Source organism: Protopterus annectens, chromosome 4.part0 (assembly GCF_019279795.1).
Source record: "Protopterus annectens isolate FY-2018-M chromosome 4.part0, PAN1.0, whole genome shotgun sequence".
NCBI classification, from domain to species: domain Eukaryota; kingdom Metazoa; phylum Chordata; order Ceratodontiformes; family Protopteridae; genus Protopterus; species Protopterus annectens.
In genome coordinates this window covers 187,383,349-187,409,560 of record NC_056733.1, presented here as the reverse complement: position 1 = coordinate 187,409,560, position 26,212 = coordinate 187,383,349, and the positions used below count along the sequence as shown (strand labels likewise).

At 37.4% G+C, this 26,212-nt stretch overlaps 1 protein-coding gene across 6 annotated transcripts in view; it reads left to right on the top strand.

Annotated features, from left to right (window-relative positions):
• Positions 1 to 26,212, top strand: part of LOC122799242 — an 840,251-nt gene that overhangs the window by 782,790 nt on the left and 31,249 nt on the right. Inside the window, exon 16 of one of the 6 annotated variants that reach the window (XR_006364445.1) lies at positions 6,105 to 6,336. The exons of the other annotated variants lie outside the window; for them this stretch is intronic. The gene's annotated coding sequence lies outside the window, so the exon portion shown is untranslated. The remainder of the gene's footprint in view (positions 1 to 6,104; positions 6,337 to 26,212) is intronic. 6 annotated transcript variants of the gene reach the window in all.

Genomic DNA, 26,212 nt, shown 5'->3' with positions numbered 1-26,212 from the left:
GAGAAACTGATAGGAAAGGGCTTAGTGAAAGATCACCTCTGGTAGACATTTCATTTGAGTCTAGAACAGAAATTGTTGTTTAAAAAGGGATAATTAGCAAGGCATATAAAATATGGAATGATAATTAAAATAATCAATCAGGGGAGGTTAGAAAATATTTGGAAAGAAGACTGGATGCAATTTTCAAAGGAAAAGTGGAAATATATATCTATATATATATATATATATATATAAACACTTTATAAACTCGAAATACTGAAATCTCGAATTTCAGTATCTCTAGTTCATAAAGTAGAAGGATCGGAAGATCGCAACCCCAGAAGTGCGAAATTCAAAATCTTGAATGCAGGAGATTTTGAATTAGCAGTTCTGGTGTTGCGCTGTGTTCGTGGATTCAGATAAATGTTTATGTTTCAGAGTGTTGGTTAGGGGCTGTAGTGTGTGTTAGTGTATGTTGTTACTGTGATGTGTGTGTGAGAGAGGAATGTAGTTTGTGTGGTGGTGTTTTGTGTCTGTGTGTACGTAGTGCGACCTTGGAGTTAGAATATTTAAGTGGGGAGGCACAGCCCCCCTGCATAAAAAGGGTAGGTGTGTCTGCTTGTTTAGTTGCGTGTGTGTGTGTTGTAATGATGTTTGAAAGTGTTGGGAGTTTGAATTTCATGGTTATGCAGTTTCAGGATTTAGGGCTTTATGATTGTGTGATTTTGGGTATTTGGATTTTCTACTTTATGGGCTTGAGATTCTGTAATTCGAGATTTCAGAATTTCGAGCTTATAAAGTGAATCCATATGCATGTATATATATATATATATATATATATATATATATATATATATATATATATATGGCACTCGGGTAAGCAACAAAGTCCAGATGGTTTAGGATTTTTTTACTTGCAAGTATTTGCATGGGTATTTTTATACACCAAGGAGGATTCAGAGAAGTACTCCTCAGATAGCAAATGCTGTTGATGTGATGGGAAAAATAGCGGTAATTCAGAACATATTTTTTGGGAAAGTAATGAGTTGGCAGATTTTTAAAATTAAGTAACCAAAAGAATGAAAGTGTGAATATGCAGCTCAGAAGAAAACCAGTAACAACAATGAATGAGCTCACGTAGTGTGCCATCCTTAGATTTATGACCATTTATAAACCACTGTGTATGGACATCAACAGTACAATGAAAGGAAATTTATTTAATTAAATGCCAAAAACCGCCATAAAAATACAAGAGGTTAAATGCTTTCATCTTATAAGATATTTAGGATGACTTCATACCCTTAAATAACTTAAGAAATCCACGTAAATAGCAACAGTAAATTGATCAAATGACTCAAACAATAAACACTTAAAGAAACATATTGGTATACACATATAAAAAGTACCAGTATAACATATATTATTGATGATGTATTATATACATAAAATTCAATAATAAGGTAAGGTAAAATGGGAACACCAAAATAGACAAATAAAATAATAAAAAAAAACATTATACTGTCATTGTTTAAAATTAATCTAAAGATCACACTGGAATTACAAATTGATGGCTTAATAAAACTTTCAGTCTATAATATTAGAGCCCTCATTTTCAAAACTGGAATAAGTGAAATGTGTTCATTGAGCCCTGGAAGTGGGACGCATCTAATTTTAACTCCTACAATAATTCTCTACATTCTAGCAGTGTTTCCCAGTCCCTCCCTTGCTCATTAGAAGTTGCCTGTTCTACGATACCAAATTGAATTTGTTAAACAAATTACATTGTAAGGTGTGTTTAAACAGGGAACTATTCAGATTGTTTTTTAAAATGTAATTATGTTCATAAATATGCTTTCATAAAGTGTGCTCAGTTTTCCCTATGTAAAATCCACTGCATCCTGAAGATAGTGCATCGTATACAACACCATCTTTGTTCAGGATGAATATGCATTGATAACATACTCCACATTTATGAATGTCGTATTTATCTCTATATTTACTAATGGATAGGGGTCTTCCTAGAATAAGCTTCAAATTGTTCCCCATTTTATAAACAAAAGATGGTCTATCCCCTATTAAATTAAATAAATCAGGTTCAATTTTAAAAATATTCCAATTGTTTTTAACAATACCTTTAATTTTACTTTGATCAATGCATGAGGAATTATCCAAGTTTTCTTCCAGGTTCGCTCCCAATAAAGGTAAATATTTAGAACCCCAACCTGAACTGTAGTACAAACAAAAACTATGGGGTATTCATGTTCTAAAAACATCTCAGTCATTTTTTGTTACATTCTGACAAAAAATAATCTAAGGTGTTAGCACATTCTCCCTGCTCTAACTAGCTGTCTTCTAGTCACACTACGTTTGCTTGAATGTGGGTGCCAGCTGTTAAACTGTAAGCACGTATTAGAGAATGTTTCTTTCCTAAACAATGGTTGACTCAAATCTTTGCAATTCAACATTTTTAGAAATTATAACATCCAAATAATTTACTTTGTTATATTCAAACTTGTGTGTGAATTCTAAAAATCTAGTGCTGTCATTCAAGGACAACAAAAAATTGGTAGTCATCTCATTAGGGCCTGTCCATAAAAAGAATAGGTCATCTAGGTATCTCAAACATAAGGTCCAATTGTCTGACCAGATAGAATTCAAAATAAACCTTTGCTCAAATATATACATAACCAAATTTGCATAGAGGGGTGCTCGTGCTGCGCCTATAGTCACACCTTGAATTTGTTTGAAGTTTTCTCCATAAAATAAATAAATAAATAAGCAAATAAAATTGTTAAAAATGACTAATTCCATGAAATCCATTAACAGTCTAATTTTCTGATAATCCAAATCTGTGAGCTCAAATAATGCTTGATGCAAAAAGTCCAGGCCTATATTGTGCGGTATACAAGTGAATAGCTCAGCAACATCAACTGTCAAAAACTTAACATCTAAGCTAAATAAATTCTGCTTAATTTTCATTAAAAAATCCCATGAGTCCCTTAAAATATGCATTTTACTGCAGAGAATGCTCTTAAGGGACCTAGCCACAAAAACTGCCAGTGGGTAGGTCTTGGACCCTTGTGCTGAAACAATGAGTCTATAAGGGAGGGTCGGTTAAATGTTTATGAACCCTAGGTATTCCAAACACTGCTGGGATAAGTTAGTTTCTTTTGCAAAAGAAAGTGGTAAACCTCACTGGTAATAATTTCCTGTGTTAAAAAATCATCTAAGAATAAATCAGTCTTTCTATACGCCACATAAATTTCATTCTTAGACAAAGTAACATATTTGGCATTATCTTGTAACATAGTAGAAATCTTACTTATATGATCAATTTTATTATCCACTAAAACTACTCCCCCTCCCTTATCAGGTTTCATGACTGTAACCAAGCCACTTGAAGTGAACATTTTCAATATTTTAAATTCACTTTGGCTTAGATTGTTATAAGACACCCTTTCTAGCTTTTTAAGGTTATAAAATTCCCTAGTACAGCATCTTTGAAAGGTGGCAATTACATTGGTTCATTGGTGGATTAAACATACTTTTGCCCTTAACTAAAGATGGTGTAAGACTGACATCAATTTTGTTGCTGGATGAGTGTACAATGAAATTTAATTTGAAAGTATTTACTTTCAATTACATAAAAAGGTTGGAATATCCAATTTTTTATCTGGTAGAAATTTAAAACCATTGTTAAACAAAGGAAAATGGCCAACATTAACATTTATATTACTATAGTTGAAAATGTTAAAACCTTTGTGTGAAGATATATTATCTAACTTTGTTATACTGTCCTTGTCCTTTTGATTATGAGGATATTTTGATTGCAATACTGAAACTGATTTTTGTTTGTGGTCCTTCTTCCTCTCCCTCTCCTCTGCCTTGTCCCCCCCCCACTTGATCCCCATCGCATGGGGTGGGATGGTGATTGTATAAAAATGTACCTTTTCTTTAGGTCTTGCTCATAAGCATTATGACCTGCGGGGTAATGGTGGAAAATCATCATCTCCAAGGTTCATAAACTCAGTCTTTTGATTATACATAGGTTTACTAAAACCTCCCAATGGCCTAGTAATATCACCTGTATTAAAACTGGAAGAGGCTGGAACCACATACTCTAATCCCCTGTTGACAGGTAGATCTAATGCATGTGTATATTTAGGTACAGGGTATACCTTGTTGTTTATGTAGTCATTATAATCCCTATACAGTTTCTTTTTTTTACATTCTAAAATGACTTTATATTTCTCATCTACCTTCACAAAGATTTGATCATGTCTAAATTTGTTGAATCAAGTAATAAATCATCTACAATCTTTTTGTTGATTACAGTGATTTTGTCAAATAACATAATAATTTGTGAAGAATTCCATTTAATAATGAAGTTCATCAGTTCAAAACCATGTCTATCAAACATGTCACTCAATTCATTATACTCCTTACTGTTCTGCACAAGCTCATTATTGAATTAAAAAGTCTTAAACCTTTAGGTAAACATTTACTTTAATGCATTGTAAAAAAACAGTTATCTAATTGTAGGTTGCATATCTTTAAAAGTTTCTATTCTACTAGGTTGATTAGGCTACTTAAATTCCCTTATGGGGATGGATGAATGTCTGAAACATATTTAGAGAAAAAGCAAATTTCTTTCTAAGCCACTCATTCAGATTTGTAGTCAGGTTAGATGTGTTCGCACTGTTGTTGTGATCATTCTACTTGGTAGACCTAGGAACTGAATATATCGTAAAATGGTTTAAGGTGGAGTACATTCTAGCTGCTCTAACTAGCCATGTGGTTAAAGGATGAATCTCAGTATAGAATCTACCTTTGCCAAAACAGGTCTCCTGACTGATTCAATGAATCAAGTAACTTGCTAAGCATTCAGAGGACCATGCCGTTACCACATAGTTATCTAAAACAGAAATGTGTAATAGTGAAGAAGAAAAATGACTGAAAAAGTACTCCCTAACATCTAATGGAAAGGAGTTTAATAACCAAGAACTCTAGAAATAAACATTAAGAATTTTAAAATTACAAGCTCACCAAAAAAATAAGTCTAAAATGAGAGGGAATTCACATATATCACCATTTTTAGGGAATTAGAAACCTGGCCTAAAGGCTCCCTACAGAAATGTCAGTACTCAAAATGTCAGGTGCCAACAAGCCAAACAAAAGACAGAGACTACAAAAGAAAAGTGAATCTCAAAGCTCGCTCCTCTCTTTTAAATGTCTTTTTGTAGAAGGGTGCAAGGTCCCCACACCCTCAAACGTATATATACCAGCTCTGAGATTGCATACCTCATAGAAAAGGCAATATTCCAGGAAAGGCTGTCTTGGACTATAAAGTCTGCTCTTTTGGCCATTCAGTTTCTGTTTTTCCAGACTCGCTGTGGTGGGTCCCAACATTTCACATGGTTACCTGGCCTAAAATTTCAGCTTCAATAGAACAAATCTGGTACTGGTTAAAGTTTGAGTTTTAATCTGTTTGTATCTCTTTACTGGTCCAGCTGGTAAAGTGAGTCTTCAGAGATCTGCCTGTGAAGCAATTATATATTTTATATTGTTAATTATTTTCTACTGCCTACACTGTTATAGAATCATCTGCTTGTTGGCATAGGTATTATTTGAGTCAGTGATGTAACTCAAATGCTAAAAGCTAGACCAATAATGCCATGTCTCAAAAAAGAAGACACCTGGGGGGGAGAATAACCCTCACTGTTGTTGCACACACACACACACACACACACACACACACACACACACACACACACACACACACATACACACACACACACACACATACACACAAACACACAATAGACTTCCTTATATAAATATACAAACCTCATGTTTGTAGTGCCTTGAATCATAGTATGTTTGATTACCAGGGTGCTTTCGGAAACTACATTTTGCCTCACTGGTTTCAGGGAATCAGAATGTGAGTTTGTGGCATTTTTCTTACCCTTTGATAAAAGATAGGTGAGCCTGAAACAGCTCATATAGGACCTTTAACCTAATTTAACTAACTACAAATTATAGTAACAAGGATGTTGAATTCTGCATATACTTCACGTGCATCAGTGTCAATGAATTAATCATTTTTTGTGTTGGTTTGCATGCAGGTGCAACTAAAATACATTTGTTCATCTGCTGGACAGTTTACCAATGAATAAAACATATGAATGATCAGATGAGATGCTATGGACAATGGATAAGAAGTGTGCCAGAACCACTCCATAGCTGTAAATACATAAGCAGTTACTAATTGTACAGCACAAGATCTTTGACAGCAGATCTGAAGGTTTACTGTTTTCCATTAGAACATTCAGTAATAAAGCTTTCATGCTGATTGAGGTAATTCTGTTTCTGGATTCCTATTACATTTATTCAGAATCACTTAGCAGTCTAACTATATGCTACCCATCACTTGCCTTAAATATTTGTTCTCCTAAAGCAATGCACTTGTTCAGTACTGTTCTTTTTTTCTATTGTTGGAGGTTTTCTCCCTGACATCCACTGTACATTAGTTCTGCCCAGCTGGAATTTGCTAGTTAACAAAAACAAAACAGCTGAAAATGAAATACATAAATAAATGTTTGCATAGTTTATAAACATAAGCAAAACTCATAAAAACAAATGTAGTTTACACTTGATACATATGTATTATACAACGACCCCCCATTAATATTCCAAAATGTGCACACTGATTGGTCAGCATACCCATTGTAAATCTGACTTATACTAATGGAAAAAGGTCCGGTCGCCCTGACTTTTTCTATTAGTATAAATCTTTACTTTTTTTTTTATGTTTGGCAGCAACAGAGAACGGAAGAGCACCGTTGCTGTAATCTCGCTATGTTAAACAAGTTTAACATAGCGAGATATCTTAAAAAAAAGCAACGGAGATCTTCATTTCTCCATTTCTTTTTTTAAAGCTGTAAAACTCATTTAACATAGTGAGACAACGCTGCTTCCTCTACACACAGCTCTCGTGTACTGCGTAAGCATACACATGCGCGCACATCAGAACTGCTCCAGGATACCAGACAGCTGCAGAAGGGCAGCACGAAGGCATTATACAATGCCATTATTTAAGAAATGTAAGTATTTTTTTCTTAAATAATGTCAAGGTATAATAGCAATGTGGGTAACGCTGGATTTACCCATGGTCGTCTTTGTTTGGCCACTAGGGCTTCCCTCTCATGACCAAACCACACCAACCGTGGGGAAATCCAGCATTACCCACACCCAGGTGTGGGTTATTGCTTAATTCTCCAATAATGATTTTGGATCTGTGGATATTTGGATTTGTTTTTTAAATGACAAGATCAGCATGCAGGTGCTATTTTACTATCTGATATTCATTCTGTTAGCCAGTTATGACAGTAACCAATATTTTACAACATGATATTACTGATATTTTGTTACAACATTAGCAGACTTGTGATGAGATTATGGTTAGAGTACTGTTTATGCCAGTTTATGAGTTTTCATAATACAATAATGCAGATTTTACCTTAATGCACAAGTTCTTCTCAATAAGAGACAATTTAATTTCACTTTTTCCAATACATCGGAGCTATGTAGCGTAGCAATTTATTTTTATTCATGTTTTAATATTTTATGCTGTTTGATGAAGATGAGGGATTCTTACAAAAAACAATCTTTGCTCTGTAAAAAATAAGATATGAAAGCCTCTAAATATGCAGTCCTTGCATTTCAAAACAAGACCTGTTACATTTTCTGGACCCCATATCTGAAGATTTTAGCATGCGCATTAAATGTTGAGCTATTTAATACCCTAAAAATGCTTGTTTCATGCGATGTACTAAATTATAATTTATTATAACTGTATATATCAACTTTAATTAATGGAAAAGGTGAAGTAACATACAAGCACATGTCACATAAAAAGTGCTTTGGCAAAATGTACAGAAGTTGATTTCATGTACATTCCATGTAAAGCAGTTTCATTTTAGTTCACTGAACACGGCAAATTCACATAATAATAAACAGAATAATAAATTGTTTTCAGTACTTTGATTTCTTCATTTTTGACTGCCCTGGTTTAGCAGAAAAGAAGTACTAGAGCAGAGGGCAGTAACAGTATACTTTTCAAGTTAGCAAAATTATAATAAAATGACTCTTCCCAATAAAAAAGTAAGTAAAAATTACCAGGAGCAACTCTGCAAACAATTAACACACCAGATAGCATACACACTCTCTGGGATTCATAGATGTAGAACTTTATATGATGCAAATTAGCATGGGTAGCAGCCATGCACAAGTTAAGGACGATTCTAAGACATAGGCAGTGAGGTTCAAACTATAGTGGCATGTAATGCATGCTAAGGACTGCCTAATGACATGTAAATGAGGAACCCCATGTACATCAGCCACACAGATTATGCAAATGATAACATCCAAAATGGTGGCCTGATTTGGAAACATATAAAATGATTGTGCCTCGCCACAGCAAGTACCCATGTTAAATACTAAGTTTCATAGTGTTTATGATGGATAAGCAGCAGTACCACAGCACTACATGTTAGTAGCCACTATCAGACAGAGAGCCTCCAGATGGCAGCCATTAATGACAACAGAAGATGGTTATTTAGAGAGTGACTGACATATCATCAACTCACAGACCAGCAGAATGTAAACCATTTTTGATTGGACAGGAACATTGCAAGGGACCTAGTTGGACTGTGTAATCCACAAGAGTAATCAAGGGGGATGCCTGATATGCCCCTTCCAGTTGATACAAAGGTATGCTTAGCGTTTACCATCTTAGCTACAGGGACATTTCAGTGACCCACAGTGGACATGCTAGGGATACCACAGGTGCAGCCTCATTGATTTTAAACCAGGTCCTTGACGTTATGGTATAGCATGTGGAAGAGCATATTTTTGTCCAAGGATAACAGAAGAAAGATCCAGCACTGAGCACACATTTTACAACATAGATCATTTCCCCTAATGTCCTGAGAACCAGTGTTTGTACACATTGCTGTTACATTAGGACCCCCCCTCACACACACACACACACACACACACACACACACACACACACACACACACACACACACAGTCCAGAGTGCTTGTGATACATCAAAAGAAAGGACTTTCACTCCCTGCACTAACTGGTGTTCTGTAATTTCCATGGCATTATTTCTAAATAACTGTGTCTATACACACAGGTACCACAGAAGCAGGGAACAGCCCACATATAATATACTGTTATGCCCTAGAATCCTGGTTAATGATCCCCATATGCAACCCATGTCATGCAAGAAATAGCCTTATAACAGAGCCCATGTGAGAATATGAAATATAATGGACTTGGACCATGTGTTTGAACTTCTGAAACAATACTTCCAGAGTCTCAACACCTCAAAAAGAGCATAGAAATGCAGTACAGATATTTGCATCAAAATTTTTTTGATGTTTACTGTGATATACCCCACAAAATAGAGTAGCAGGTGAACATTATAGCAGGGACTCCCATATTAGTCACTGCAGCAGCAGAAGGGCAAGGTGGACAATCAAGAAAGGAATATGCAATGGTAGTACTACAGCTGAGGCAGAGGTGGACACAATACACTGCAGCACTTTTCAAAGAGGCAGCATCTAGTCCATACGTCAAGCCCATGACACAGACAGCACAGAATATAATTTTGCATGCTATATCACACCCAGACTATACACTGCACATCAGATATTACCATGCTCACACAAGTTAGATAGCAAGCAAGGCACAGTCATCATCAGTTATGCAGATGGGAAAGACACAGTAATAGATGACTGCAACACTATAATAGGGGAAGGGTCATAGGAAGTGAACACTGTAGCCTTATATTCTGGGTGGTTGTAGATTGTCAAGAATCACATCCTTCAGTGGTAGGATCAAGCTGCCATGACACAGCCTCTGGCAGGGTCCACTGTGTTGGCTTCCTGTAACAAGACTTGATGCAACACATGCCAGGGAAGGGTTAGATCTATAGGACAATGTGTGAACACCCTGACAGGGCATTTCATATTCTGAGCTTGATTAATGACATCACACGTGACTTGGATAATATCCATGGATGAGGCGGCAAGTCATGTAACAAGGTAAGAGGCAAGGGCTAGAGCTCTGAGACCATATATGAGCAGGCTGATGAGGTCCCAGATGTTGATCCAGAAGAGGGGCACCACCTGCAACCTGCAAGATGACCATGAACAGAGGTAACAGGCAATATGGCCACAGCTGACAGTGATGTTTTGCCAACAATGTCCTATGTAGTTTGGGTTAGGAAGGCCTGTGCCTGATTGCCTAATAACTAGACCTACTTATGGCTATGGACTGCATGGAATGTAAAGCCAGGCCACAGAACAGTTGCAGTGTGTCTCATGGAGGCACCTATGGTGCTAATATTTGCCACCAGAAACCTCAGCAGCATTGTGTGCTCCCTTTCCTATACGCTATGCCACTGTATACTTCATCTGTTATCTCATAAATCATACACACTTTCACCTTCTCCACAGTGCTGTGGATGTGTGTTGTGTGCCTGACTCCACCACTGCTGCATCTGCTGCTTGATGCTCATGATTATGACACAATCCCCAAATCCCACATCCACTGCTATGATGCAAGCTCAGAGAGGAGGCAGTGCACCTATCAAATTCTGCATGAGGTGGGGAGACAGGTGGAACCTGTATGGAACTTACAGATGCAGGATGTCTGCCATGGTCTGGTGAGGCTATTTTTCACCGTTAGTACCTCTACAGCAGACTGTCATCATCGTCATCATCATCATCAGTAACATGTGGTCTGCCACGTATACTCCACCAGTGGAACCTGTGAAAGGAGGAATAGACATGACACCAATGTTAGCCCACACATGTGGTCTGTGGAGTGGCATAAGGAATATATTGCTATAGGCTATATCAAACAATATACATTGTTTTGCACATTGCTACAGTTGCAGACCATTGTTGCCTGTAAAAACAGATATGCAGATGGGCTTTGTGAACTATGCTATACTATACTGTAATGAAACCTTTTAATCTAGCACCTCCCCTACTGAAACATGGTAAGTTGATGCCTGACTATTTCTCACATCCAAGCCACCCCATGGTATGAAGGGCCACCCCTCCTATGTGGCAAGTTACCCTAAATACATCTTGGCATCCAAGAGCCCCTTCATTGTTGGTGGTCCATCCCTTCTGTTGGACCTGTCTTTTGACATGTCCTATTCTTTGTCCTTTCCCTTTGCATGGAGTATCATATCAGTAACTCTATATCTCAGGTGCTGCACAGACTTCTTATGCCTGTCTACAGCATTCACATTCTGCACCACTTCCTGGCAAATCTGGTCCCAATAATTCTTGTCTGTGATACATCTGCCCAGGAGGCACATGTAATGTGTGCAGAGATCTTGCAGTAGCATTGTAATTATCCTGGCTAGTGAACTTTCAGGCATTACTCCCCCTTAGATGGACATGCCAGTACCTGTACATTTTATGGGTGATATGTGTCACTTAGTGGGTGTGTGTGTGATATTCTGCACAAACCTATGGTCACAACCACCCCCTTACTTTTCATCTTACAATTAACAGCTGAAGTTATTGTACTGCATGTGCAGAGTCTCCCAAAGATGTACTGTACCAGTGGCCACAGCTTCCCACCTTTATTTATGTGGTTATCAGATGCAGTCAGTTCAATGTATGTCTCCTCTTTCTCCTTGCTTGCATATGTAATCATGCTTCAACATATGGCCCTGGAAGCCAATAAGAATTTTGGCATATACTTCCAAAGGTATCCATTGGTCACTGTATGTGCACCACAGCCACAGGTAAATGGTACAATGTAATGCAATTGCAGTGTCACTGGATCCCAGTTACACTTCATTTTCAGTGACATCCACAACAGGGTTTGTTGTTCTTGCTGAGGTACGTTACCAGTCACAACTCTTTCTTAACTCTGTGAAGCCCCAAGTCTACAGAATCAAAGGGTGTAAGTGACTTTGCACAAAATGGTTGGATGCTTTATACCAGCAAATAACAACCATTTAGTGTAGCCATTATGTTAATTAATCAATTAAGTGTCATTGTGCATGTGAATCACTGCTGGCAGATAGCTCAGTATTCAAATATGGAACCATCTATGCATGTTACCATGACCATAAAGCATGTAAACAGCATGATTACTTATACTACATGTGTTTGCTCACAGCACAGTGGTGTAACAAAACAGGCAGAAGCCTTAGAAAGCACAGACTGAGCAGTTATGCTGGCCCTTTGTAGGAAGTGATGCCTGGCATGGGTTAGCTGGGATGGGCAGTGATGTCACTCACATCACCAGCTCTCATCAGCAGTGTTGACCTAGGGGCAGTGAATTGAAGCAGCACCACACAGCCTGCTTCATCAGAGGGAAGTAGAGGTGCAAGACTGGAAGCATGAAATGGACTGCAAGCATTTTTTTTAGTATCATTGCCTTCTGATATCTTAACTGTTATACATGTATACTTAAGAGTATATGCTTTGTTCTCCAATGACAGAGGAGTGAAGCTATATAAGGATGACTATGCTTCTATCTGTGCCAGTCCATTCTACAACTGCAAATGTATTTGTGTTTTACGCATGTAGTACTTTTTCCCATTATGCCATTCTTCCAGTGGCGGCTCATGCCATTGGGCTGCAGGACGGCAGCCCCCCCCCCCCCCCACCAGCTGTGGAGAAAGAAAAGAACATTTCTAAAAATAAAAAAATGTATAAATTATTTATTTAAATATTTACTGCTGACTGGCTGAAAGATCTAAGCGAGTCCAGCTGACTCACAAAGTCCCGGAACTCGAACTGCACATGCTCGGTGAGTTCTGTTTTTTTTAATTAGTCTCTCTGTCTCTGTAAATCTAAATCTGGACTGCTGTGAAAGCAGTCCAGATTAAGGAAAGAAGGTGTCAATGTGATCCCCAGAAGTCTATGTGGTTTAACCCACACAGTAAAATGGAAGGGGATTAGACTGCCATGTCCATAATCATATACGTGATGTGGACAGGTGGATGGCTACTGAGTGGTTCTTGCTCTCTTCTCAAAAAAGAGAGTGTGAAACAATCAGTAGTGTAGTACTACTACTAGCACAGTTTGTTTATTGGTTACTTTCTTGGTGTTATGACCATTGCTGAAACAACTTTTTTGGCTTGCCTAGTTGCCTTGCGAGTTTATGAGATAGATTAATACTAGATGGAGATGGACAGTCACTCGAATCATTTTTTTTAACTTAAATTGACGTAGGTGTCCAAATGGTATTCAAGAACAATTTAATTAATAGTAGATAAAACAGAAGCATAACTTTCAGTATTTAGATGTTTATGTATCTTGCACTTAGTACATAGCATTATGGCTCTTAACTGCTGCTTGTAGGCCAAGGTACAGCATTTGATTTCTTTCGCCTCTATTAACCTGCTGTATGATTCTGAGCAAATCACTTAAGTAGACACTGCCTCTAAAATGGGACACTTCTGTTCATTGGGCTTAACAGATGTATATTTGTTAGTTTTTGTGTATAATGCAGGTGCATTTATATCCACATAAAAATCATTATTTTTCACAATGGAAGGCCTTTATATTCTAGACCCTATATATAGTTGGGGGAAGGGCATCATAATATATTTATTTAATAAGGTATGCACTCCCCAAACAGGTGCATCAGTAAATACTGGAGGAGCAATGTTAAATTTCAATGCCCAAATCATAGTACTTGAAAGGTACAGTATGTCGTGAAGGAATGAAAAAAAAAACAGCAATAATTGTCTAATAGCATGAATGCCAACGATGCATTTGTGGAAAGAAGAATGCCAATTTTTTTTGTCAAAGTCACCATTTCACAGAGAGAGAATATATTTTCCAATCTACATTCTGCATGCTCTCACTTCACGCATATGAAGATCTACAGACATAAGTGTCAATGCTTTTATGTGTGTCTGATATTTTGCAGAATAGACCTAATACTGTAAGTCCGTAAACTGTGTTTTTTTTTTCCCTTCTGTGCAGCAGTATTGGTCTTTAGTTGGTTGATATAATCCTAAAGGTACTGCGGTAGCATTTGTCTAAAATAGCAAGCTTGTGTGGCACAATGCATGTATGTGCATATAATACAAAAGACTACAAAATACAGATGCATATCTAAATACTTTTAGAGATCCAATATGATTTTCAACTTTGGTGTGTTTTGTGTGCATGTACGTTTCTGGCAACCTTAACACCTCCATTAGATACAGAGCATGATAGAAACATCACTCATTGGCACCCTACCTATCAAACAATGCCAGCACTTTATCGCTTTTCATGTTTCTAAAGTTTTAAAAAGGGCAGTGACACTCACACACACACACACACACACACACACACACACACACACACACACACACACACACACACAGACACATCACTTGATTGATAGAGAAACAGCCAGATTGACCTCAAATATCACAAATAGAGCAATATTACAGGGCCAGACCATTAGAGAAGTCCAATATTTCTTAACTGCACTACAGCAGACCTAGGGTAATTAACGGTATTTATTTATTTGCAAAGGCTTCATTTTACTTCTTAAACATTCCTACTGTATTTTTCTCAGTTTTTTTTTTAATATTAAACACTTTTTCTTCTTCATATTACTTCATCTAGTATAATTTTCTGTTGGTTTCTACTTGAGTTTCTTTATATTGCTTAAAAGAAGACATTTTTTGTTCAACCCTCCATGTTGCCCCTTTTTCAGATTTATTAAAAGGGTTGTTCAATTAGCAGACATCCAACTGTATGCATATTTTGATGGTAAATGATATCCTCCTTACTGTAGGAATGGATGGCTAGAAATGTATGAAATGATGTCAAATGTAATTAAAGTCACTGACTACTATGAACGTAGAATACTGTTTCTTAAATTCCACTCATCGCTTTAGCACTGAATAATCAGAAGTGAGTGATCAATTTCCCCATATTTTCAATATGTCTATGCATAGAAAATTAAGTCTTTACTAGTAAGTGGTGACAGAATATTATAAAATAAAATGCAAATGTGCAGTATGATTTTTGTTTTACTTTAATTTGTCCTTCAAAGAAAATGTAATTATTTATTTATTTATTGTTATTGAACACATTATTCATAATATGTGGAGAAAGAAAGGTGTTACATCTTGTAGTCTGATTTTTGTTGTTATATTATATCAAAACTAAAATCAGATTTTTGAGCATATCCACTACAAGCATAGAGATTTAGTAGTGCTTGAACAGTTTACACCACATACTGCCTAGATTTGCTTTGTTGGCCTACAAAGCAGACTGGTGCAATGGGCTATTCGTAGCAGGGTGCTAGGCTGCTAATCATAGCAGTGATGCATAATTATATAGCTATATAATAAATAATAATAATATAATACCAGCAAACACTTGTTATATTGGTAGTTTATACATGTAACACTAAGGTAAAGACAGTGCACAGTTATCCACAATGTAGTTGTTCAGTATGCAAAGAAAGAATAGTGTTTCCTCAATGCACTGTGCTAGTCTAGTTTAATTTATTTTAATTAAACTTTTAAGAGAACAGCATATTGAACCTTTTTACACCAGGATGTTAATTCAGCTATTTACTATAATGTTGCATAATGATTTATGGAGTGGCCTGTAATAATTACTCAAAGACTTACTCCATGCAGTTACTATACTTTGATATACCCAGCTACTCTCCAAGTCATGGCACTGGTTCTTAAATAAACATATGATTATGACAGTGGCTAGGGTCAGTGTATTCAGCTTGCTTAGGTGCTGCCAAAGGTATTAGGAATCTGTGCTTCTTTTGTTTGTCCACTTCTTCACAGTCCATCTGTCCCCTTGCATGCGTGAATGTACCCAGTGATGAAATCCATCACTGCGCCTGGTAACCTGTCTAACTACTGTCGGTATTTTTCTGTTGCCAGTGTTTTCATTATAACATTATCACATAGTGACACCGTCTGCTGTTAGTAAATACCAATACGTAGAAGTACTACTTTAATACCGCAGAAGAATGAATTCACTTAAGTCATAGCAAGCTCTCTGCAAAATGTTTCCTCTATCCCTCTCCTACTTTATTAATAGTGCCACAATTCCTCCTTCCTTATTCATTTCTTTTCCATTACCCTGCTTTCTATCATCCTGTTAACTTTGTAAATATTACCAATAAACTCTTATGTGATTATTCTCAATCTGTGTGAGCTACATTGAATATAGAGTGTTACTTGTGTTACTATCTATATTGTCAAAGCTAGCAAGGTTATGCTAATACACAGGTCAGAAAAAATAGTCATCCATGTTTTGTTTATTAGTATCTATAGCTGGAAAACTGTTACAGTATGCAAATACTCTATTCAGAAAACAATATAAAGCTTGCCAATATTATATTGTCATTCTCACCATGTGGATTTGTTTCTGGAGTTTGCCTTACAATTGTTCCTATGGGTACAGCTACATGTATGTCGGTGTTTAAATGCTGGTATAATGTGGTGGTGTACATTTCTGCATATTCAGTGGAATACTTATTCACATCACTAAATCAGTGAAAATTATTTTATGTACTCTTTATTGTTTTTGTGTTTTAATAGCCTTTAAGGCATTTTTTTCAATAAATATAGTTTTTACAGACTACCCTGGGATTTTCGATCTTTTTGGACAGTTTAGTCCAGGAATATTTAAAGACAGCCTTCATTGTACCGGAGCAGTGCCTTGTGTTTTTCGTGTGGTTTCACCTCAGTGTGATTTTGTTTACTTTCAGCATGTTACTTGGTACTTTTATAAAGATGAATATAAATTATAATTAGAACTGCAGTACAAGGAGAAGTGGTTTGAGTTGAGTGCTGCTTGTTTTTTTTATACTTGATTTTGACTGGCATTCCAGTAATGTATTTAAAAAGTAATTTATTTTTTCATGCCTCACAACCTTTTTGTTTCCATCTAGATATTAAATAAGTTGTCTTATATCCAATGCATTCAAATATTTTTTTCTTCTACACTTCATTTTGTCTTGATTGGACTCTCATAATGATGGTTTGGCACCCAGGGCAGCGTATTTAATTAAAGTTCCAGTTTTGGGGGGTTTGAGCATAGCTCTGCCCCTTTCTTGTTGGCCACACCCCTTCCCATTGGCCCCACCTATTCAACTGTCTCCTGCAGCCCCCCTTTGATTTGAAGTCACCAGCTGCCACTACATTCTTCTGCATGTCCAGTTGTGGAAGAGGAGGAGGTGAGGCCATGGTCACCTCAGGCTGTGCCTGGTGCTGGGTCAGCAATAGAATTATGGTTCCACTGATGGAGGTGATCTGGAGAGGTCACCAGCACCCCATGTATATGCTTCTTAAGAAGAAAGAGTGAAGGCCCCTCTTCTAAAAGTGAACTAGACATCTTTCCTGGCCTCCTGGCATCCCCAGTGGAAGCTGGTGGCTACTGAGGTGGCAACTGAATGCTTGCTTTGGTAATCTAGAGCAACTTCTGACAGGGATCATGAAGCTGCATGACTGTTATGTAATACCCATTGAGCCATGAGGAGAGCAAGCAGGCCATAACATTGACCACTCAGGTGTATTATCACTTTTTTTTCACTCTGTATTGACCTGGTATCCAACCATGCCAGGAAATATATCCTACCCCATCCTGGTCTTTTCTCTCCCTTATGTATCATTCCCCATTCCTTATTCATTGTAAAACCTTCCTCATCACTACCTGCCCACCCTCAGTGTGTCTGCATCCATCTACTGTCCTCCCCACCTTATGCGTATATACCACCCTTCTGTAGCTGAGTCTGCATTCTGTCTTTGTCTGACTGCCACAGTACTTTACCACTTCCCTCTACCCATCCCCATCTGTCCCTTAATACCTTCCCCATCTACCTTTCTTTTGTCAGTCAGTAAAACTTGATTGTGACAATGTGTTCGTTGTTCCAACACATTTAAAAGTGGTAGAAGTTCAAAATTAAACATTAAAATTGTTCTTACTCATCTAGTAAAATCCAAGACTTCCCTTATAAGTCTTTCAAAGCAATAATGTTTCTTCCAGTGATCTATTCTTTTCTCTTTTTTAAACAGAAATTGTGTTAACGTTTCTAGTATTAATCTATTCACTGTACTGGACATAATTTCACAGATTTTATCTATATTATCACATATATAAGGCTCATATTCTAGTCCAAATAATCTTAACAGAAATTCCATTGTGGGGCTTAGTGCACTTCAAACATTTCAAAATTAAGTGAGGAATATCTTCTCAAATTCTCCACAGATGCAGGAGTGCACCTCAAGAATCATCTCAGTCCTTGATTCCATAATGTTTCCTTTCAACATTATAGCTTAAAAATAAAGATATTAGTTCAACATTATAGCTCACAAATAAAGATATTAATTCAGCATTATAGCTCACAAATAAAGATATTTCATGTCTGCAATGTAGCATATTATGGTCGAAAATTTCCTTGTGTGCCAATTACCTTTTGGCATAAAACATTTGAGTACATACTTTTCTTAACTGAATCCTTTTTCCCTTCATGCCTTCAAAATGTATATTAAGGAATATTGCCAAACTTGAACATCCCACTTTTAATGTTTCTTTGTTTAGTTCTAATATAAGGGACAAAAATCTTTTGTGAAGTATCTTACAGTATTATAAGGTTATGCACAGGAGACTGTTACCAGTTCATTCTTATACCCGTCTTTCAAGAATTCTTGTCATTCTTAACTATTTTCTCTGGTATCCTGGGGCTTTCCTGATGTATTGCACTTGCGTATGGGGCTTGCGTTCCCATGCTTACACAGTACAGCAGTTCTGTGTAAAATAAGTAACATAGAAAGGAAGAAATGTTTATCCAATCAGTTTGCTCCTTTTTGAATATTTCTGGCCAGTCATTGCATAATACTGACTTAAGTTCTGCAGTAATGGAAATAAGCTTCTTCACTAAAACAAACATGGCAATTTAACTTGAAACAGGTATCATATTAGTTTAGACAAGGTACCAGACAGTACAAAGAGCTCTTATCCTCTAAAAGCACATAGACTATAAAACTAAATAATATGTTGCTAAAATGATTCTATATATTCCAGCATTAACACAAGACAGAATTCAGCAAGAGCATTTTCTGTAACTTGGCGTTGTTCTAGAACAACTCTCCTGGGTTCTTTTAAGTGCCTTATCAACACCACTTATATCTAACAGCTTTAGATAGGATTCTGTTCCAAATATTCAGAACACTCAACACTCTCAAGGCACTACCTCCACAGTCTAGTTCTGGAACCTTGAACTGTTAAGATAAATTCCAACTGGCTTGTGCCAGACCATACCAGATGACATTTGGGAGTTCAGCTGACTACCTCTCTCATTTTTCCTACCAAGATTCATTGCACCCCAGACTAGAACTACCCAGACATGGTCTGAGTCACTTTTGTTTGCTCCTCTGATGTGCTCTGCATTTTTTGTACATTCTGCCTACTGTCTGAGCACCTACCCACCTCTCTTGCTTCTGTCAGACTTCCATTTTAGTTTAAAGGTACAGTCACTGGCATTTACCTTTTAAGCCCCTCACTAAACATGACTGCCCAGCTGAGCTATGATGGAGCCATCTTGCATACTGATGCTTAATATGATGTTGAGTTTATTACAGTTGCTCTTGCTTCGCAGTCTGAGGTAATAACTTATTGGGTGGCCTTGCTTGCTGTTTCTAACAGAAGTTTGCTTGTGCTCAGCTGTGAAGTGTTTCTAATATTGACGTAGACTGCAGCATCCTGCAGGAGTGAGCTAGCTTTTAATTGTCTGTGTGAATCACTGTTCTCATGAGATGTAATAACCTTAGAGTGAAAAAAATAAAGGAAGGTGGTGTGTGGAGCTTGAGGACGGATGGAGACACTTTTTTTATTGTTTGAATTTTTAATTCATTTGTTTGTGAACCTCACAATTTTGAGAACATGTGTTAAAACATATCTGTACTTAACCTTGGGTTTTGAACATTGTTTTCCTGGAACTGGTGAACTGTATCTATAGCTGCAAGGACCCATACAGGATCCCGTGGAGTCTGTCCCATGCATAGGGCCGGTTTCTATGCCAGATCTTCCTAGTCCTTATACTAGTCGAAAGCCGTTGTCGCTTCTCCACAAGTACACTGTTTGAGTCCCTCATTATTATCATCGCTTCCCTCGCAGCGCTGGCTGCTGGTGCAGGTACCCTTTGTGCATACCTCTCAACTGTCCAGAGTTTTTCAGAATGTCCAGATTTTTCCTTCATATTTTTAGTCTGTTCCACTTAAAATGTGTTATTTTCTGGCAAATCATTTAGGATTGAAGTCACTAAATAATGACACACATTTGAATTTAAGACTTCATATCTTCCAGAAAATGCATGTTAATGCAAAAATGTATTATTGTAGTAACTTAATAAGTGTATGAGTATTATTTAAAATCTATCCCTGATTTGGGCCCTTTGACCTCCCCCCCCCAACAAACACACACATTATATTTAGTTTTGTCCAGAATTCTTGCAGTAAGAGGTTAAGATGTATGCTGTGGTGCAAATACCACTTCTATCTCTGTTTCTTGACGTCTTTCTGCTATGTCCCTGACCCTCAGCTGTCTCATCAAAGATTTCATCGAAGTTCACATGTAGTATAACGTGTCCAGCTCTCCTTCTTAGTGATCACATTGGTCAGCTTCACCCACATCTTACTAAGACTATCCCACAAGACTGGTTTCACTAAAGACTGGCCTGTCCTTCTTTGATTAGATTCTTAATCCCAAGTATTTCTTTACTTCAGAGACAGATTGCGCCTTATTAAAATAATTTTATTACCAAATATTTTATAGTTATTACAAACTGCAGCTTTGTCTCCCAACTAAAGCAGACAGAGAAAATGTTGTTAATATCGTATAGCATCTTAATAGACCTAGGATACCCTTTGAAAACCATGTCAGAAAATGAATCAGTGGGGCTCAGGTTTTCCTGATGTAGAAACTTGTATAATTGCATCTAATGTCGTAACTGTTGTATATTAGCTAACTGCAATTAAATCTTTGTTAGGATAAAAAAGAGAACTATTCCAAATAAACTATTATTTGAAAGATAATAAATGTTGACTTAAAAATCTAAATAACCAATGTAAATCCCAATATTTAAGCAGCATACTAAAAACCAAGGATTCAGAAAATGACAGGCATGGTCCAGGGGGGCAACCAATCACTGTTCATCACATTTGTATGATGAGGCCTGATGCTAATTAAAAATGAATTACAAGAAAGAGTGCAGTTGTGCATATGTGCTATAATTGGGGGAATGCCTTAATGTAAAAGGCTTTGTGAAGGACCACTGGGCACAGTCTCAGCACTAGTTGCAACACTGTGTATCAATCTACCAGACATATCAATGGCATGTATGGTGGAGGGTTGAGCAGCCTGTGCATACACCTGCCCATGGGAGCTAGCTGTACCAGGAGTAGCACTAGTCTTACCATGCTCCTGGCAAGATGCTGGTGTGCTTCTTTACTATGACTGATGTCTGTTAAGATGTGCCACTGCCATAACTGCCACAACCCCAGGGACATCTTATCCTGGGCATAGACACCTCCACAACAGATGTAGTCGTGGAAGTGTTAGCATTTGCATGATCTATGTCATCTGTGGCCACAATGGACACCATTTTTTGATATAACTGTGAAACAATTTCATTGTTGGTGCTTCACAAACAGCAGACAAGCAGACATACAGAACATGCCCTCCCATAGGTCTTCTCATACACCTTAGATCAACCTTAATAACACCACCATGGCTGTGGTGGTACTAGCCTGGGCCTTTGTAATGGCCCTGCATGTATGCTGGGTTGCAGATACTGATATGTCAGCTTCAGGGAGAGGGCAACAACCATGCCTCTAACAAGAACTAGTAACCTGCCCCATGTGCCTCACCTGACCAAGGTGCTAGGGACAGATCCTGACAAGTATCCAGTGGGGGTTTCCATACTTCCTTAACTACCAGTGTCCCCAGTATTCAGTCCTTTTTGCGTGATTTATGTCTTCTAGGTGTTCACAGGCATACAGATTGTATCCATTGACTATGTAGGGTAAGCAGCACTCACATTCTCTGTGTCCAGCATACACGTTCACACACACACACACACACACACACACACACACACACACACACACACACACACACACACACATACACACACTGTACTCTATGGCTGTGCCAGCTCATCCCCAAAATCATCATCATCAGAGACAGCAGATCCTTCAATATCAAGCAGCGGCAGTTTCACAGTGGTGATGACAGATACAGAATCACCTGTGAAGACAGCAAAGCACAATACCATTTATAAGTATAGCCCAATAATAGACATATACCTTGAAATTAGGTATACGAATACTAGCATTTGAAAAACCCATTTTGGTAGCACACCTTGTAAAGAGGGTTATACTTGTGGAATCTCTGATTTTCCTGTATAACTCAAATCAGATACCATCACTAACTTGGCTAATGACAACTGGGTCAGGAGGATTTACACATGCTGCTACAGCAGAAGAGCTGTACATACTGTGTCTTCTGTAGGTAGTCTTGATGCCTTGTGAAGGTCTGCACCAATGTTCTGTGGGACCATGTAGCTGTGTCATTGTCACTGACTAAGGTGCGAAACTCCTCTGTCTCTATTAGAGGTAGCTCAACTGATGGTCCACTACACGTTGATCTGGCTAAATGTGCCAAGTGGGCAGTTCATTTTTCAGCAGCATGAACAAAGTTGACGGCCCTGCATCAGCCAGTTGGAGAAAACCCTCCAGCAACTTGTTTCATGTCCCTGCCATTCACTGGCTCCAACATCAAAGCCAGGCTCCAGTGTTAAGGGGGTCCATAGTGGTGAGTAAGCTTCTTCTAGCTCAATGTTGGCAGGTACTGCAGCTGTAAAAGCCCCTACTCTCCCCATCCTGGTGTTCTTCTCACTTTTGTGTCTATGGCTGCTCCTATTTGTTGTCTAATCCTCCCCATCATCATTGCCTTTTCTTGGTTTGTCTAATGTTTCCCACTCATTTGGGCACCCCCTCCCTCAGCACTTACCCTGTCAGTCTTATGTTATGTTTCTTTCTGTGCCTCTGCTATCTACCCTTCCCCCTTATTGTCCTTTACCTTCCCCTTCTTACTTTCTCTTTATAAATATAAAACAGCACCTGACCCAGGAAAAAAAAATCCCAGCTTCCCACCTCCATCCTGCTCATTACCTAGATGTTCACTTTATGTTCTACCTTTGCTTGCTGCTCCCTTTTCATCACTTTCCTCTATTCTCATCCATCCTTTAACTTGGCCAAGAGGTAGATCAGCAGACGTACATTATGGCTGTGTAAGGCATCTGCATTAGTTTTCCTTCTTGGAGCTATAGTGCATGTGAGATTGTGCAATACATTATTAAGATGTAGGGCACTATAAAGGAGCAGAGCTTATGCGCCTCATTCCCTGAGGCCACAAATTTAGTACTATTTGCTCTTCCACTGATCATGCTGCAATCATGAGCAGGATATTTAGGTATTGTCTACAGGACTCTTCCCCATTAATAAAAGGCATCCACACATGAGCTCCCTCCCACAACTGTGCAGATGATAATTGTGCCTAAGCTATGTGCAAGCCACTGCCTCTTTGCCAGTGCCACAGCTTACTGCACCTGCCTCTGAGTGGCACGCTCATCCCCTGCTACTGAGCCCTCCACTGGCTCCTCATGTGGCTCAGCCTCCACTGCCTATTGTGCTGCATGGTGCTCCTCCTCCAACTGTCCCATTTTCACATTCTTCTTTCGACATTTAACATAATCTAATTTTCGAATATTGAAGAAAAACTACACAAAAAAATTTAATACAATGTTCTTATTAAAAAAAATCATCCACTCCATCCCTTTTTCCATGACTACCCCAGTTATTTTCTTCATTATATCTTTATCCTCTGTATTTTTGATATATAATAAGCTCCCACATCTATTTTTTCTATAAACATCCATACAACAATAAAGAAAATCTTATCCCATTTTCAATGTTTCTTTTGCTTTCCTTTCCATACTTTCTATACCGTATCATCTCAATATATATATTTATTTTTCTTTCAAATCCATTCTACTTGTATTCATTTTTAAAAAAAATCACAAACATTTTATTATTTATACAATTCAGGAAAGATGAACTGTAGTTTCTTCTACACTGAATTCTTTGCATTTTTTCTCTTCCAACTCTTTATATTTAATATTACATTTTACAGGTAACTTATTCAGCAATAACATCCATAAAAATAACTTGCTTCTTAAAAAAATAAATCAAATCTTTTCTTTTTGCAGATATAGCTTTTTAACTTCTTAATTCTTTCCATTGACACATTAAATAACAATTATCCATTGTATTTATATATCATTCCTTTCTCTTAATATCACATTTTCCAGTCTATATTTTCCACAACTTTATTTTAAGCATATATTATTTTATTTCTATATTTTCTTTTATCTTTATTCTATATTTTCCAATATCTCACATTCAACTTGTTCCCCATCATATTTTTCTCTGTTTTATTAACTTTTTTTACTTATCCAGAACAAATGCATAGATACCTTGTATGGAATAGGATTTTTCAAATTTAACTGTCCTTCTTTCCCATTATAAATTGTTCCCCTTCTCATCAGATTTAATACTTTACACCAAATAAAATTGAAAGAAAATCTATTATTTCTTCTCCATCTTACTTGGAAATATATAAACTCCAGATAAGTATGCTGCACTCCCTAATACATATGTATTTAACATATATATTTTAAAGAAAAACAGACTAAAACTTTTCCACCATCAGTTTCCTTATTTCTTCCAATTTTTCTTTCCATTGTTCTATTACTCTTTTATATTTAGTATATCTTATATCTAGTATATGAATTTCTCTTCTTTTATAATATATTGCATAAAATATATTACATTTATTTTTATTTACTTCTTGGGTCTACTACAAGTGCTCATATACCATTAGCTCATGGCACTCTTCCCTGCTGCCACTTGCTCACATCGACAAGTGCCCTAAGAACCGCTAATTTGATCCTTGTAACGTTAACAAAGGCTAACTATACAAGCCTGACTGAAACCGTACCCCCCCCCCACAAAGTATGTAAGCCTGAAGTCTGAATCAGTCATTGAACCTAAAATTCCCCTCCCTATCATTAGCTTTCTGATCCCCTCTGCTTGCCCCCTAATCCCAAAATCCCCTCCCCTCCCTAACCTTAACCTTCTGTTGCCTTCTAATTGCTCCCTAAATCTAAAATCCCCTCCCCTCCATAACCCTAATCTCCTGACTGCTCCCTAAACTAAAAATTCCCCATTCCCTCCTTAAATATAACTTTCAGATTCCCTTGGTCTGTCCATTAACCTAAATTCACCCTCCCCTCCCTAAACCTAAACTCACTCTCCCCATTCCCATCCCTACTTACCTGTCCATGGCAAAAAAAAAAAAGTTGTTGCATTCATCTGCTGTGGCAGCTGTGTGGTTGAAATCACATTCAAATTCAAATAGTTGCTTGAGCAGCTGAGTAGACTGGACTACAGAGATTCGAGCCCTGTTGTGAAGTCAAGCAGCTGAGGCTCTGTTTAATTACAATCCTACTTTGTTTACTAGTATCTCAATGCTTACTGTTACTTCATTAATCCATACTTTATTCATGCAACTATAACCAAGTCATCTGCATATGACATGAACACTGGTACTGTCTTCCCACTATCTAATGCTTATGATGATTTTCATATTCACATGCTTTATAGCATTCATTAGCAAAATAAACAGTCACAAGCTTGGGGTGACCTTCTATTTTTACGTTTTTCAAGACACCCATTTACCATCACCCTTACCCCAGAATTCTCACTATATGTATTTATAACTTTCACTGTTCTTTCACCTGCACCATATGCTTCAAATATCTTCCGCACTGTCATGACTAACCCTGTCAAAAACTTCTTGGAACATCACATTACTATTTCTGCACCTTCATTATGTTCCAGTATCAAGTTTCTAACCTCTTTAGCCATTATTAATATGCAATTTACATCTCTACCTTTAATACCAAAAACACCATCATCTAACACCTGGTCCAGCACCTTCTGCACTTGTTTTGCAAAATCTTCATTAATATTTTGTAATTTGTGTTTCCTAAGGTCATTAGTCTCCAATTCTTTATATCTTT